The sequence below is a fragment of the Paroedura picta genome, chromosome 6, assembly GCF_049243985.1.
Source record: "Paroedura picta isolate Pp20150507F chromosome 6, Ppicta_v3.0, whole genome shotgun sequence".
NCBI classification, from domain to species: Eukaryota; Metazoa; Chordata; class Lepidosauria; order Squamata; family Gekkonidae; genus Paroedura; species Paroedura picta.
This window is the reverse complement of record NC_135374.1, coordinates 118,742,259-118,752,371: the sequence shown is the minus strand read 5'-3', so window position 1 is coordinate 118,752,371 and position 10,113 is coordinate 118,742,259. Positions and strand designations below refer to the sequence as shown.

The 10,113-nt window shown below is 46.0% G+C and overlaps 1 long non-coding RNA gene across 1 annotated transcript; it reads right to left on the bottom strand.

Annotated features, from left to right (window-relative positions):
* Window positions 1-1,062: 1,062 nt before the first annotated feature.
* Window positions 1,063-9,823, bottom strand: LOC143840797 (uncharacterized). Its single transcript, XR_013232423.1, has 3 exons — window positions 9,795-9,823; window positions 9,219-9,288; window positions 1,063-1,150 (listed from the first exon to the last, which is right to left on the bottom strand). It is a non-coding gene; the product is annotated as an uncharacterized LOC143840797 (long non-coding RNA).
* Window positions 9,824-10,113: the final 290 nt, after the last annotated feature.

Genomic DNA, 10,113 nt, shown 5'->3' with positions numbered 1-10,113 from the left:
TGCTTCCACTTCCGGCCACACTAAAGTTTTCTACCTGAATCAGGAAGTAAAAGCAAAACCAAAAGCTAAGAAAATACATCTAACAGTGGGCAGAGGTCTTCCTTCCCACTTCCCCACTGCAGTATTTTTTGAATCCATATTATATTATTTGCTCACTAATATCCTGCTACCTCAAGCAAGCCTGATCTTGTCAAATCTCAGAAGCTAAGAACGGTTGATGCTGGATAGCATTTGGATGGGAGACCTCCAAAGAAGACTAGGGTTCTGATGCAGGGGCAGGCAATGGCAAGCCACTTCCAAACATCTCTTGCCTGACTGCCAGATGATCTTAGGATCTCCTGGATATACTGCATATGTCATAGAAAAAGTGCATAAATAAATGCTCAGTAATATACTGTCAATTATTTTAATACCATAATAACAAACGGTCGTTTTTGTCCATTGGTTGGCAGCAGACACGACTTATCAGAAAATACAACTAGGAGTTTCAAAATTGACTCCCAGCATTCAGATGATCATGGGAATGGCAGTGCCAAAGATGGCTCCAATGAGAAACCCACATGACCACACTATTCGCAATGTGAGTAAAAGTAAATAGAGCTAGGCATTTGAAAATTGGCCATCCACTTCAGGATGATCATGGGAGTTGTAGTTCCAACAAAAGATGTACTCATCAGCCTGAATCGGGTTTTCCCAAGGAACTGTCATCCTTGTTATTTGCAATGGGAGTGAAGTTATTCTGCCAGTGGCAGGCATACCACTTCTGGAAATAAAGCTAGCATTTGAAAATGGACAAGAACATTCAGAACTGGAAAGCCGGTCAGAAAGAGCGGCATGTCACTGAACTTGATCGATGGTTCAAAAGCCTTCTGTGTTTACTCGCATAACATTGAGGCGTAATTTTTGATGTATTTGCAAAGATGTCCCTCTGCAAATATTAACTTATACTGCAGCAGCTTAAGTTAAATCCCATACCTGGATTGTGGATTTGGATTTCAACCAATAATTCTGTAAAGGTTACCACTCTACATCTTACTTTGAGCCTCTGCATCTTAAAGGAAGGGCGACTCTTGAGAATGACTGTCGTTGCTTCTCCACCATAATGTGTATTGCAAAGAGCGATTCAATTCCAGCGTATGTTAGAAGAGCACTAGAAGTACATCAGAGCAGACTAATCAGGTCCGTCAGGAGGAAAGAAAGAGAATAGGCACTTGTCAATCTCAGATGCCCTATACCAGAGGTAGGCAAACTGTGACCCTCCAGATGTCCATGGACTACAGTTCCAATGAGCCCCTGCCAATGCTGGAAGGGGCTCATGGGAATTGTAGTCCATGGACATCTGGAGGGCCACAGTTTGCCTACCCCTGCCCTATACTTTGAAACTGTAATGAGACACACTAATGGCCACCATAGAAAACAAAAGCATCACGGATCACATAAGGCAGGGGTAGTCAAACTGCGGCCCTCCAGATGTCCATGGACTACAATTCCCAGAAGCCCCTGCCAGCATTCGCTGGCAGGGGCTTCTGGGAATTGTAGTCCATGGACATCTGGAGGGCCGCAGTTTGACTACCCCTGACATAAGGCATGTCTCAAAAAATAGGGGTCCCGAACATGGTACCCATACACACCTGACTGACAGTCACAGCCCTGTTAGAACTGTTTTCTCAGAGCTCTCTCAGCCCCACCTTCCTCGCAGGATGTCTGTTGTGGGTAGAGGAAGGGAAAGTGATTATAGCCTACTCTGAGAATCCTTCGGGTGGTGAAAAGCGAAGGATAAAAAACAACTCTTCATGTTTTCTGGCACCTGCTGAGTCTTTTTTAGAGAGTGGGCACAATGGCAAGATGGGACCTTTGCCCAGCTAGTCTTCTAATTGGTCACTGGAGGCTTGACTGGCTGTGCAGATTTTGTAAAAGGTTGCTTGGGCAGCAGAAGACAAGGGCGTGTGACTGAAGGGACGCTGCAGCAGCCGCTGTCGTGGCATCTCCACCCCTTGTGGCAGCCATTTTGTGGCGGTGCCCAGAATGCTGTGTCCGAATTCTAAAGAATTCCAGACATGAAAGGCTTGGCTGAGAACATTTCCCCACTTGGGATAGATGATACCGAGAGGTATTGAAACCCTTGATGCCCCAGGGAGGAAAAGCAAATTTACATGATTCCCCTGACTACTGACGTATGAAGATGACAGTTTGCTGGAAGATGAATGAAATGTGATAAGCTTCTCTCAGAAAACTTTCTAGCTATGACAGTGGTGGCTTCTTTCCCCCATAAAACTGTTATCAGAGAACTGGGAGGTGAACTTGTCATTTCTCCAACCTCAGTCTTCACAACTTGTGAATTTTTGAGTGACAAAACCCAGCAGTCAGGGCCTCCCGGAACTCAAATATAATGAGAGCAAATGTTTAAGAGGGGGGGGGGGAATACCCTCCTTTACACTTTAATATGTAGATTATTTGCCCATTCTCACATATGTCTAGTAGACAATTTAGTTGTTTTGTAATCGTACTTCTCTTCCATTCCAAATTGCTCTTTAAGGTTTTACCTTCGAAATATCAACAACTGGCAATAAATATGTGAGTGTTAGTTAAGAGACTGACATTCACTCCTGTGGGTAATTTGATCCTGAATGGGATTGTCAGTTTTTTTGAGTAGTTTACTGAACTCAATAAGCCCATCTGTTGAGTGGAAATTTAACTTGCCTTTCTCATCAGTGGCACATTCTTTGGCTGTGCCTCTCGTCTCGCTGTTATTTAGGAATTCATCAGTGTTACTCAAACCAGGATGTAGCCAGTGAGTTTCTTTTGTGTCATAAGATAGGGCAGCAACCATCAAACATGTATGCCCCCCAGCCAAAGTGACTTTCTATCATCTGTTTTGCTCTCCTTCTCTCTCTTTTTTTGGCCTTTAAAAAAATACTCCATCCTTGATGTGAAAATGTCTTTTGTGGCTCCCTGGGCAATGGAAGACGTGGCGAGAGGACCAGCAGAGATCCACTGTTGCAGCAGGTGGGTGGTGGCTGAGAAGGTTTCTGGTTGCTGGCTTGAGGTGAGAGCGGTGTTAAGGACAGCTAGAGGTGGCCCATCCTTTCCACTCTTAACCACTGCAGAAAACTGGAACTCCAAGAGGCATGCAGTCTGCTTCGGTAACATGCAGGTAAAAGGACAAAGTTGCTGAGCCACTTCAGCGTGTCTTCTGCTGAAAAATGGCACCAGGATGACTTCCACCCCCTAGATTTTGCTTATATTAAGTACTCCCAAGTAGCTAGACAAGAAGAAATCACCCTGGTAGTATGGTCCTGTTGATCCAACCCACTCTTCCTAAAACAGCCATTGATGGGCCTGGAAGGATTGGGAAGGGAAGGGGCCCTGGGAGGGCATGTACACAGCTATGCTTCCCAACCATATTCTGCCTGATTGCACAAGGGGGTTCTCAATGGGGGGAAAAAAGGTGGGAAAGGCTGGTTTGTACAATTGCACAGATCACGACACACCCAATTCTCTTCAGGGTTGCTGGCTCAAACCATCAGTACCCCCATGCAATCTAGATGGGACCATCAGAACATCAGAGAAGCCATGTTGGATCAGGCTAATGGTCCACCCAGGCTAACACTTTACGGCGCCTGTACTCCAGAAGCCCTCCCACAGCACCACAAGTACCCAAAATACATCATTCCCTCATACAGAGTATTCTACCTTGTGGCTAAGTGCTACTGATGGGCCTCTGCTCCATATGTTTATCCAGTCCCCTCTTAAAGCTTTCTATGCTTGTAGCCACCACCACTTCCAAATTCTATGTGCTAATTACTCTGAAATGACCCACCCACTGGTGCAATCTCCTGGGGGTCTAATGGCCTTAAACCCACCTCTGAGTAGCACCATGTCCAGCTCTACAACATGTGTGCAATGATTTCATCATGTACTGCTGTTTCTGAAACTTTGTTGTATGGAATTTCTCCTTCCTAGCCTCCCTTTCTCCCCAACCATCAGCACAGCCTCCAATTAAAGAATGGAATGACATTTTTAAAATCCCTAATTTATATTATTCTCGTCTGAGAGGAAAAGGTAATTCATCAGCCATAGAAGGGATATAAAGCTCTGACATTTTATCCGCCCTTTGTATGAATATTTAAAATGGAGAACAAGGAACATTTGGAGGGCTAGAGGAAAAAGATCAGGAAAGAGACAAAAACAAGAGAAACTGAGAGATAAGCTTATTTAATGAAAGGCCAACAAAGAAGTTCAGGATATTTTTTTTTTCAAAATACACATGTCCCTTTTTGTAAACACATGTTTGGGGTAGAAAACTATTTTCATCCATAATTTAATATCTATTCAGCAAATGGCCCTCCTCTCCAAGAGCTTTCCATGGGACTCAACTTCAACATGAACACATGAACGGCATGAACACAAATCTGATCATTTGCCCATTGAAGTCAGAATTGTGTACTCAGACTGGTAGTGGTTCTCCAGGGAGAGGTCTCGAGTATACATGGTAGTCTGTTTTGTAGTGGTTCTCCAGGGAGAGGTCTTTCACATCACTGTCCACCTGATACTTTTACCTGGAGATCCTGGGGAATGAACCCAGGACCTTTTGCATGCCAAGCAGATATTTTACCAGTGAGCCATAGCTTCTCCCCACGTAAAGCTGCCTTATACTGAATCAGGCCATTGGTCCATCAAGATATCTCCAGGGACTCAGGTAGAGGTCATTTGCATCACCTTTCATTCTACCTGATCCTTTTAGCTGGAGATGCGAAGGACTGGACCTGGGACCTTCTGCATACAAGAAGAAGTTGGTTTTTATACTCCACTTTTCACTACACAAAGGAGTCTCAAAGTGGCTTACAATTGCCTGCCCTTCCTCTCCCCACAACAGAAACCCTGTGAGGTAGGTGGGGCCGAATAAGCTCTTTGACAGGACTGCTCAGTCAGAACAGCACTATCAGGACTCTGGCTAGCCCAAGGTCACTCAGCTGGCTGCATGTAAAGAAGCAGGGAATCAAGTCTGGCTTGCCACTCTTAACCACAATGCAAATTCTATAGGGATTTTCTGGAGCTTATCTGGGCTAGGATGTTCCCTTCATGTTTGGCCCTGCAAGTACCACTATCATCCTGAATCCAGTAGCCAGTTTTATTGTTTGTTTGTTTGTCTGTCTGTCTGTCTATGTATGTATGTATGTATGTATGTATGTATGTATGTATGTATGTATGTATGTATGTATTTATTTATTTATTTATTTATTTATTTATTATTTATATACCGGTCTCCCCGGAGGCTCAGGACGATTTACATAGGAACAAAGAACGATACATAAAACAGTCTATAAACAAGTGAATAACTTACAATAATAATACTTTTAGTTGTAACCATATAACAATATAACAGTATAAACAATATAAACAATACAACAGTGCAACAATGCAAACAGGTCCAGAGCATTGGTGGAATTCTGAGGGGGGCAGGGGGGGAGCAGGGGCCCTTCAATCGTTGTTGAGTGCGTCTGGTCTCAACCAAATGCCTGGCGGAAGAGCTTTTTGCAGGCCCTGCGGAACTGTTTAAGCTCCGTCAGGGCCCTGATCTCCCCTGGGAGCTCGTTCCACCAGGTGGGGGCCAGGACAGAGAATGCTCTGGCCCTGGTCGAGACCAGGTGGACTTCTTTAGGGCCATGAATCCTTAACTGGTTGGTGGCAGTGGAGCACAGAGCTCTTTTGGGGGCATAGGCGGGGAGGCGATCCCTCAAATGCACTGGGCCCTGACTGCGTATGGCCTTGAAGGTAATTACCAGAACCTTTCGTCTGATCCGGAATTCAACTGGCAGCCACTGCAGTTGGTGAAGAATGGGCCAGATGTGAGACCTCCACTGCATTTTGAACCAGCTGTAGTTTCTGGGTCAAGGCTAAGGGCAGGCCTGCGTAGAACGAGTTACAAAAGTCCATTCTAGAGGTGACTGTCGCATGGATCACTGCTGGCTTCAATCTCTGCTGAGCCTTCCCCACCCCAAAGAACTTTGGCTCCTATTGCATGCAAACAGCATCTTGTCATCCCTTAAAGAGTCTGGTTTCATTTAAGTTTGCCACTAAAACTCCCATGAACCTTCTGAAGTAGGATTATCGCATGAACCTACCCTACTGTCCTCCAGTAGAGAAGCTCAGGGTGGCCTAAGCGCTTAATCCAAGCTCCATCATCTCAGGCTCTCTCATCCAGCCTCCCCCCCCCCAACAAATACAGAAAAGTCTAGAGGATTAATAGATGATGGTTTTTGTACCCCACTCTTCACTAACCAAGTGAATCTCAAAGTGGCTTACCTTCCTCTTGTAATGCCAGGCACCCTGAGAGAGCTGCTTTGTGAGAACAGCTCTGGCAGGAGAACCAATCAGTGCCCCCCAGGCCAGCAAGCCAGAGCAGAACAACAATACCTGAAGTTGGCAACCTACTAAAACAAGTACAACAGCTACCAAACTAGGAGAATGGACAACTCTAACAACAGTGCCCACCCCCTGAATACAACACTGAAATAAAGAATTGTAAAACTGAACACTGAAAAAAAACTGTAAAAATCAACTTTTAAAAGGAACGCAACCCCAAACAATGCTGCCCCTCAGATAAAGAAATACTAGGAGAAAGAAACAGTGAATCCTAAAGCAGCCCCAAAACCCACCCCACTCACAGAAACCAAAAGAATAGCTTGGAAGAAGTGAATAAGAAGAGGAAAAAGAAAAGTTCAGACTCCCTCAGTCAAACTATTGATGTCTTCTCCAGCAACGATCCTCCAATGTTCAGCATGCCAGCCATCCAGCAGCACACTCTCTGGGAGTCAGACTAAGAATCTACTAAGCCAGACAGAGCAGCACAGGCCAGAAAGCCAGCAACAGAAGGCAGGTAAGCCTTATATACTTTTCTGGCCAAACACAGAAGATTTTCAAAAAGGAAAAACCTTTTATGCTTGGCCAGGAAATGCTTATTCCCAAAACATGCTTTCCTGTAGGCTAACTTCCTCAGCATTGAAATGATTGGCTGGCCTCCCATAGCCTCAGCAGGCTTTTAAAAAGAATTTATTTCAATTCCCATATATACTCGAGTATAAGCCGAGGGGGACTTTTTCAGTGTAAAAAATGTGCTGAAAAACTTGGCTTATACTCGAGTATATATGGTAGTCGGTTTTGTATTTTTTTTATCCCACCCTTCATTTAAAGAGCTCAGAGAAATGAAGCATATTTTCTATTCCCTCATTTTATTCTGACAACTACCCTGTGAGGTAGGTTGGATTGAGCATGTGTGACTGGCCTACCAGGTCTGGTGGTGACTGTTAGCCAGGATGACTAAAGGGAATCTCCACATTCAGAATTTCAACCTCTGGATCCCATTGTCACGAGGCAACATCAGAGAAAGGCCTCGGTCTCTATGCTCTGTTGTAAGATAGGATGCTAGACTAGGTGGACCAATAGTCTGATCCAGCAGGGCTTTTCTTACAGTATTATGTGTGAGAATCGATGGATGCTCTCAATAATCAGACTTCATTTAGGTAAAGAAAGTATTGAGACATGGATAAGATCATCATGGGGTCCTTTTGAAGCTCTGCGCATGCGCATTTGTGTTGCCGGCGTGCCGGCGGCCACACCTGCCTCTTCCCCTCCCTCTTGTAGTGAGAAGCGGCTCACAAAGTTGCTGCTTTGCTCGTGGCCTGGCGAGCTTCTCGCTGCGGGGGGGAGGCAGGCGCGGCTGCCGGCAGCCCGGTACCGTGGCCTTCGTGGTCCGATACCAGGCCGCAGACCCCCGCTCTAGAGGAACTAATTGGCCACCATGTGAAACAGGATGCTGGACTAGATGGACCACTAGCTTGCTTCAGCAGGGCTTTTCTTATGTTCTTATGGTAGGACTTTCGCTGGTGGAGCCCTCCTTTCCTATCTCCTTCTTCTCCTCTACAACCCCCAAATGCCCCCCCACCCCCGCTGCTGCTGCTGCTGCTTTTCTAACAGACTGAAATGTTTACCTGTGTGTTTTCCTCCCTCCTTTGAAACCCCGGCCAGTTTGGTATAGTGGTTAGGAGTGCGGACTTCTAATCTAGCATGCCGGGTTCAATTCTGCACTCCTCCACATGCAGCCAGCTGGGTGACCTTGGGCTCGCCACGGCACTGATAAAACTGTTCTGATCCAGCAGTGATATCAGGGCTCTCTCAGCCTCACCCACCCCACAGGGTGTCTGTTGTGGGGAGAGGAAGGGAAAGGCGAATGTAAGCCGCTTTGAGCCTCCTTCGGGTAGAGAAAAGGGGCATATAAGAACCAACTCTTCTTCTTCTTTTCTGAGTCTAAATGGACTTTTGGTGTTGGCAATGGATGTAAAGTCGGTGGTTTAACAGACCATCAGTGGCTGCATTCAAGTTTCCTTTCTCTCCCCCTCCTTTTTGTTCTGCCGTTTGGCAAATGCTGCCACCCTCCCACATGTTAGCATTTCAAACTAATAATATAACACCAGAGTGGCAATACTTGAAAAGCTTGTTTCAGGCCAGCTGTAACTCCGCATTGAAGAGAGGAAGTCCCACCGGTGAAATGCTGAGTGTGTTTTGCTGCTCTGTGAAAGAGTAATTGGCAAGAAGGAAGCCCGGCATCTTGGAAGGGCTGCTAAACACCACTCGGTAGCATTTTGGTGTTTGTCAGCGGTGATGGATCTTCATCAGTATAATAAATGGAAGAGGATGGGCGAGCCGAAATAAAAGCATTTGCCTGTCGCCAATCAAGGATCATCCAACAGTTTAGACATAGGGTGGCCAGCTCCAGGTTGGAAAATTGTGAGGGATTTTGAGGGTGGAGCCTGACGAGGTTGGGGTTTGTGGAAGGGAGGGGTAGTTGTAAAAATTGTATTTGGGGTTGGATTTATGATTTAAACAAGTATCCTTGTTCAGGATAAGAACAAATGTGTGTGATGGCTTCAGACCTCGCAGAATCCGAGGCTGAGTAAGTGGGGAAGTCTTGTTTTGAGACAAGGTGTTGTGGTTAAGAGCAATGATTTCTATTCTGGAGAAGCGGGTTTGAGTCCCCACTCATCCAAGTGCAGCCTACTGGGTGACCTTGGGCTAGTCACAGTCCTGTTAGAGCTGTTCTCACAGAGCAGTAGCATCAGGGCTCATGGGAATTGTAGTCCACGGACATCTGGAGGGCCACAGTTTGACTACCCCTGCCTTAGAGCAACTGTTAAAAACGTTTAGGTGCTTATACTCACGGTTAACAAACACGAAGAACATTTCCTGCATGGCTGACAAGCTTTTCTCATTTCTTCTCCATTGATAAAACTGAAATAATAAACATAGATTCCATATCATGCACTCTTACTGAGGTAGTCTTTGCTCATTTAACACTTCTTTTTATTACAGTAACTTACTGGGACCCTGACTCTGTCACAAACACACAAATACACGTAAGCAGAGAAATCGACGGACGGACGGACTGACTCTGACACTAACTTACAAAACAGAACAGAACTTTTCAAGTGTGTCCCACTCCTCTCTCCTCTGCTTCGGTTTGCAAAACATCCAACAAAGGTATAATATCCTGCCATCTACCTACTGAAGTAGCCATTTTCTTACAGGTCAGTTGTAATCCCAGGAGACTTCCAACTACCACTTAGAAGAACTCTAAGGAGTCAATTGCTTTATTACAATGACTAGATTCAAAGCCCTCCCGTGGCCGCCCAGCAGACATTGCCCTTGGGTGTGGCGTTTCTGGGCCCCGTGGGAAGGCCTGCTTCCCCCCTCCCCCTGGCGGTGGCACGGCCTTCCCTTCAGGCCTAGAAGCACACCCTGTCTGTCCTGGTGAGGGGCTCTTCGAGGCCCCAGGTGTGCTTCTAGGCCCGAGGGGAAGTCTTTACTCACGGTGTCCAGTCGCTTCCTGGTGAGGGCCTCGAAGCCTTTCTGGCCTGTGCTGGTGAGGGTCTAGATTGTGCCCTCACCCAATTGGCTAGAACTGCTGTCTGTCCTGGTGAGGGGCCAATCGGAAGGTGTGACCAGCCCCACCCAATCTCCGCCCTTACCCCTTAGTGAAATATGAAGGTGGAAAGATGTTAATGTGGTTTGAAGAATGTTTCACAACTCTAACATATTGTGTGGTTAGACTGCTCT